The sequence below is a fragment of the Somniosus microcephalus genome, unplaced genomic scaffold (assembly GCF_052327205.1).
Source record: "Somniosus microcephalus isolate GS21.2 unplaced genomic scaffold, FLI_Smic_1.0 unresolved_chr3, whole genome shotgun sequence".
In the NCBI taxonomy this organism is placed as follows: Eukaryota; Metazoa; Chordata; class Chondrichthyes; order Squaliformes; family Somniosidae; genus Somniosus; species Somniosus microcephalus.
In genome coordinates this window covers 16,286,488-16,293,206 of record NW_028225181.1, presented here as the reverse complement: position 1 = coordinate 16,293,206, position 6,719 = coordinate 16,286,488, and the positions used below count along the sequence as shown (strand labels likewise).

The following is a 6,719-nucleotide window of genomic DNA, read 5'->3' as shown; positions in this document are numbered from 1 at the left end:
TGTTGTTACATATTTGGCCCCAAGGTATGGTCTGTCTCCTTCTCCTAGGACTAATCTCAATTTTGACAGATCATCCAATTCCTTGAAATCTGGGGTTGTTTGGCTTAGCTTGTTGAATAATATGTTTCTTGATGTGTTGAATTTTTCGCATTTTAGGAGGAAATGCATTTCTGTTTCAACCTCGCCAGCCAGACATTGATCGCATATTCTATTCTCTCTAGGCTGCCAGGATTTCTTGTATCTGCCTTTTTCAATTTCCAGTTGGTGGTCGCTTAGTCTGTACCTGGTGAGGGTCTGTCTCTGTTTTGTGTCTCTGATGGTCGTGAGGTAGTCTGCCAGTTTATATTCTCTTTTTAGGGCCCGGTAACATTCTAATCTGCTTTGGCTTTCGGTTATTTTGTTCCAATGTTCCAGGTAGGTTTCTTTGCATTTTTTAATGATTTGGTTCACTCGGATTGGTGTTTGGACGGCTGTGTTGGTCTGGGGCTGGTCAGGGTCCGGCTGAGTACTTAGTTTCAGTAGCAGCTGACTCAGGGGACTCTTTTCTGGGTTTAGCTCTTGGGTCTGAAAGGCTTTGAAATGAAGGGTGTCTGGGGAGCTAGATTTGAGGTGATTTAGGAAGTTTAGTGCTCGTTTTTGGATGTTTATTATCAGTGGGTATCTGCCTAGTTCGGCTCTGCATGCATTTGTTGGCGTTTTTCTTTGGGTGTGAAGGATGCTTCAGCAGAATTCTGCATGTAGGGCTTCTATTGTGTGTTTTTCCCATTTAGTGTAGCTTTGGTGATTTAGCGGGCCCCATACTTCACTACCGTACAGTGCAATGGGCGGGATTATGCTGTCAAATATTTTGAGCCAGATTTTGATTGGGATTTGGATGCTTTAGAATTTTCTTTTTATTGCATATAGGGCTCTTCGGGCTTTTTCTTTTAGTGCATTCACTGCTATGCTGAAGCTCCCTGATGCTGTAATAGTTAGACCAAGGTAGGTGTAGCTCATAGTGTGTCCTATAGTGGTATCACTGAGGGTAAACTGGTATTTGTTTTCCTGACATCTGGGTCTTTTCTGAAAAATCATGATGTTGGTTTTCTTTAGATTTACTGTTAGAGCCCAATTTTGGCAGTATTTGTCGAGTAGGTCTAGTTGTTGCTGTAATCCCTGTTCTGTGGGAGACAGCAGAACCAGGTCGTCCGCATAGAACAGGGACTTCACTTCTCCATCCAGGAGACGGAGACCTGGTGACTCGCTTTGCTCCAGCATGTCTGCTAATTCATTTATGTATATGTTGAACAGGGTCGGGCTCAAATTGCAGCCCTGCCGGACGCCTCTTTTCTGGGTGAAGAAATCGGTGCGTTTGTCTCCAATTTTGACCCCGCATTTGTTTTTCAGATACATTGATTTAATAAGGTCATAGACTTTGCCCCCTATTCCACACTGAAGAAGTTTATAATAGAGCCCTTCATGCCATATAGAGTCAAAGGCTTTCTTGAAGTCGATGAAACAGGCGAATATTTTCCCATTTTTTGTTTGGTGTTTATGTTTTTCAATGAGGGTGTGAAGGGTATAGATATGGTCGGCGGTGCGGTGTTTTGGAAGAAAGCCTATTTGGTTTTTTCTGAGGATATTATGTTTGTTAAGAAAATCAAGTAATCTACTATTTAGAATACTGCAGAATAACTTCCCTAGACAACTGTTGACACAGATGCCGCGGTAGTTATTTGGGTCTGATTTGTTTCCGCTTTTATATATGGGGGAGATTAGTCCTTGGCACCAGATATCGGGAAAACAGCCTGAGCGTAATATGATGTTGAATAGTTTGAGTATCGCACCCTGCATCTCCATATTGCTGAACTTTAGCATTTCATTTTTGATGTTGTCTGGGCCACAGGCTTTCTTTAGGTGGAGAGATTTTGTTTTTGTGGCCAGTTCTTTCCATGTGATTGGGGAGTCTAGAGGGTTTTGGTTGTCTTTAATTGTTGCTTCTAATGTGTGGAGTTTTTCTGTGACCTGATGTTGACTTGGGTTTGTTTCGTTTATTGGGATGTCTTTGTAGAGGTTTTCAAAATGTGTTCTCCAGATGTCGCCATCTTGGATTGGTAATGCTTGCAATTGTGTTGTACTCAGGTTATTCCACATTTCCCAGAATTGTTTTGGATTGGTGGAGTTTTCAATTTCTTCGAGTATTTTGTGGGTATAGTTTTGTGTTTTGTTCCTAATGGTGTGTTTATATCTTTTGAGGGTTTCATTGTATCTAGTACGTAGGTCCGGATTGTTTGGTTGCCGATGCTTTTGGTTTGATATTTTTCTCAGGTCTTTTCTGGCATTTTTGCATTCGTGGTCAAACCATTTCATATTTTTATTTTGTCTTTTGTGACGCTTCCTCTTCCGTTTCACGAGGTCGGCTTTTACAGCTGCCTCATGGAAGATCATATTTATATCCTCTATGGCCGTGTTTACACCATCTCTGGTGATCTCATATAGATTTTCTTTAAATTTTGAAATTTTACTTGTGAGATCAGGTGAATTTAGTGCTGTGATGAATTTATCTCCACTGTCTGGGGCCCATCTGTATGTCTGGTTTATTTTATGTAGCTTACTGTGTTCCTTTTTTGTGTCTGTAGTTTGGGCAGAAAGTTTAAGGTACACATTTATTTGGTTATGGTCTGAGAGGGGGGATTGCTGCCTGACAGTGAATGCGTTGATATCGCAGGGGTCCAGGTCAGTGATTGTATAGTCCACCACACTCTCTCTCATACTCCCAATCTCTCCCTCTCACACTCCCAATCTCCCTCTCTCACGCTCCCAATCTCTCTCTCTCACACTCCTAATCTCTCTCTCACACTCGCAATCTCTCCCTCTCACACTCCCAATCTCTCTCTCTCTCTCACAATCCCAATCTCTCTCTCTCTCTCACTCCCAATCTCTCTCTCTCACACTCCCAATTTCTCTCTCTCACACACTCCCCATCTCTCTCTCTCACACACTCCCCATCACTCTCTCTCACACACTCCCAGTCTCTCTCTCTCACACTCCCAGTCTGTCTCTCTCACACTCCCAATCTCTCTCTCTCACACACTCCCAATCTCTCCCTCTCACACTCCCAATCTCTCTCTCTCTCACACTCCCAATCTCTCTCTCTCTCACACTCCCAATCTCTCTCTCTCTCACACTCCCAATCTCTCTCTCTCACACACTCCCAATCTCTCTCTGTGACACTCACAATCTCTCTCTCTCTCACACTCCCAATCGCTCTCTCTCTCACACTCCCAATCTCTCTCTCTCTCTCACACTCCCAATCTCTCTCTCTCACACACTCCCAATCTCTCTCTGTCACACTCCCAATCTCTCTCTCTCTCACACTCCCAATCTCTCTCTCTCTCTCACACTCCCAATCTCTCTCTCTCACACTCCCAATCAGTTCAGTTCAGTTCAGTTCAGTTCAAATGCTTTATTGGCATGAAAGTTTACAGAGAACCATATTGCCAAAGAATCTCTCTCTCTCTTACACTCCCAATCTCTCTCTCTCTCACACTCCCAATCTCTCTCTCTCTCACACTCCCAATCTCTCTCTCGCTCACACTCTCAATCTCTCTCTCTCACACTCCCAATCTCTCTCTCTCTCACACTCCCAGTCTCTCTCTCTCACACTCCCAGTCACTCTCTCTCTCACACTCCCAGTCTCTCTCTCTCTCTCACACTCTCAATCTCTCTCTCTCTCTCTCACACTCCCAATCTTTCTCTCTCTCACACTCCCAATCTTTCTCTCTCTCACACTCCCAATCTCTCTCTCTCTCACACTCCCAATCTCTCTCTCTCACACTCCCAATCTCTCTCTCTCTCTCACACTCCCAATCTCTCTCTGTCACACTCCCAATCTCTCTCTCTCTCTCACACTCCCAATCTCTCTCTCTCACACTCCCAATCTCTCTCTCTCTCTCACACTCCCAATCTCTCTCTCTCTCACACTCCCAATCTCTTTCTCTCACACTCCCAATCTCTCTCTCTCTCTCTCACACTCCCAATCTCTCTCTCTCACACTCCCAATCTCTCTCTCTCTCTCTCTCACACTCCCAATCTCCCTCTCTCACACTCCCAATCTCTCTCTCACACTCGCAATCTCTCCCTCTCAAACTCCCAATCTCTCTCTCTCTCACAATCCCAATCTCTCTCTCTCTCTCACTCCCAATCTCTCTCTCTCACACTCCCAATTTCTCTCTCTCACACACTAGCCATCTCTCTCTCTCACACACTCCCCATCTCTCTCTCTCACACACTCCCAGTCTCTCTCTCTCACACTCCCAGTCTGTCTCTCACACACTCCCAATCTCTCCCTCACACACTCCCAATCTCTCTCTCTCTCACACTCCCAATCTCTTTCTCTCTCACACTCCCAATCTCTCTCTCTCTCACACTCCCAATCTCTCTCTCTCACACACTCCCAATCTCTCTCTGTGACACTTCCAATCTCTCTCTCTCTCACACTCCCAATCTCTCTCCCTCACACTCCCAATCTCTCTCTCTCTTTCACTCTCCCAATCTCTCTCTCTCACACTCCCAATCTCTCTCTCTCTCTCACACTCCCTGTCTCTCTCTCTCACACTCCCAATCTCTCTCTCTCTCTCACAATCCCAATCTCTCTCTCTCACACTCCCAATCTCTCTCTCTCTCACACTCCCAATCTCTCTCTCTCTCTCACAATCCCAATCTCTCTCTCTCACACTCCCAATCTCTCTCTCTCTCACACGCCCAATCTCTCTCTCTCTCACACTCCCAATCTCTCTCTCTCACTCACAATCCCAATCTCTCTCTCTCACACTCCCAATCTCTCTCTCTCTCACACTCCCAATCTCTCTCCCGCTCACACTCCCAATCTCTCTCTCTCTCACACTCCCAATCTCTCCCTCTCACACTCCCAATCTCTCTCTCTCTCACACTCCCAATCTCTCCCTCTCACACTCCCAATCTCTCCCTCTCTCACACTCCCAGTCTCTCTCTCTCTCACACTCCGAAACTCTCGCTCTCTCTCACACTCCCAATCTCTCTCTCTCTCTCACAATCCCAATCTGTCTCTCTCTCACACTCCCTATCTCTCTCTCTCTCACACTCCCGATCTCTCTCTCACACTCCCAATCTCTCTCTCTCACACTCCCAATCTCTCTCTCTCTCACACTCCCAATCTATCTCTCTCTCACTCCCAATCTCTCTCTCTCTCACACTCCCAATCACTCTCTCTCACACTCCCAATCTCTCTCTCTCTCTCACATTCCCAATCTCTCTCTCTCTCTCACACTCCCAATCTCTCTCGCTCTCACACTCCCAATCTCTCTCTCTCTCACACTCCCAATCTGTCTCTCTCACACTCCCAATCTCTCTCTCACACTCCCAATCTCTCTCTCTCACACTCCCAATCTCTCTCTCTCTCACACTCCCAATCACTCTCTCACTCACACTCCCAATCTCTCTCTCTCTCACGCACCCAATCTCTCTCTCTCACACTCCCAATCTCTTTCTCTCTCTCACACTCCCAATCTCTCTCTCTCACACTCCAAATCTCTCTCTCTCACACTCCCAATCACTCTCTCACTCACACTCCCAATCTCTCTCTCTCTCACACTCCCAATCTCTTTCTCTCTCTCACACTCCCAATCACTCTCTCTCTCACACTCCCAATCTCTCTCTCTCACACTCCAAATCTCTCTCTCTCACACTCCCAATCACTCTCTCACTCACACTCCCAATCTCTCTCTCTCTCACGCACCCAATCTCTTTCTCTCTCACATTCCAATCTCTCTCTCTCTCTCACACCCACACTCTCTCCTCTCTCTCTCACCTCCACCCACCCCCCTCACCCACCCCCCCCCCCCCAATCTCTCTCGCTCTCACACTCCCAATCTCTCTCTCTCTCACACTCCCAATCTGTCTCTCTCATACTCCCAATCTCTCTCTCTCTCTCACACTCCCAATCTCTCTCTCTCACACTCCAAATCTCTCTCTCTCAGGCACCCAATCTCTCTCTCTCTCTCACACTCCCAATCTCTCTCTCTCTCTCACACTCCCAATCTCTGGCTCTCACACTCCCAATCTCTCTCTCTCTCTCTCTCACACTCCCAATCTCTCGCTCTCACACTCCCAATCTCTCTCTCTCTCACACTCCCAATCTCTCTCTCTCACACTCCCAATCTCTCTCTCTCTCTCACACTCCCAATCTCTCTCTCTCACACTCCCAATCTCTCTCTCTCTCTCACACTCCCAATCTCCCTCTCTCACACTCCCAATCTCTCTCTCACACTCGCAATCTCTCCCTCTCACACTCCCTATCTCTCTCTCTCTCACAATCCCAATCTCTCTCTCTCTCTCACTCCCAATCTCTCTCTCTCACACTCCCAATTTCTCTCTCTCACACACTCCCCATCTCTCTCTCTCACACACTCCCCATCTCTCTCTCTCACACACTCCCAGTCTCTCTCTCTCACACTCCCAGTCTGTCTCACACACACTCCCAATCTCTCCCTCACACACTCCCAATCTCTCTCTCTCTCACACTCCCAATCTCTTTCTCTCTCACACTCCCAATCTCTCTCTCTCTCACACTCCCAATCTCTCTCTCTCACACACTCCCAATCTCTCTCTGTGACACTTCCAATCTCTCTCTCTCTCACACTCCCAATCTCTCTCCCTCACACTCCCAATCTCTCTCTCTCTTTCACTCTCCCAATCTCTCT

The 6,719-nt window shown here is 46.7% G+C and overlaps 1 protein-coding gene across 1 annotated transcript in view; it reads left to right on the top strand.

Annotated features, from left to right (window-relative positions):
* The first annotated feature begins 267 nt into the window (after positions 1 to 267).
* cdca3 (cell division cycle associated 3) overlaps positions 268 to 6,719 on the top strand; it is a 79,743-nt gene continuing 73,291 nt past the window's right edge. The window contains exon 1 of the mRNA XM_085976694.1: positions 268 to 286. The gene's annotated coding sequence lies outside the window, so the exon portion shown is untranslated. The remainder of the gene's footprint in view (positions 287 to 6,719) is intronic.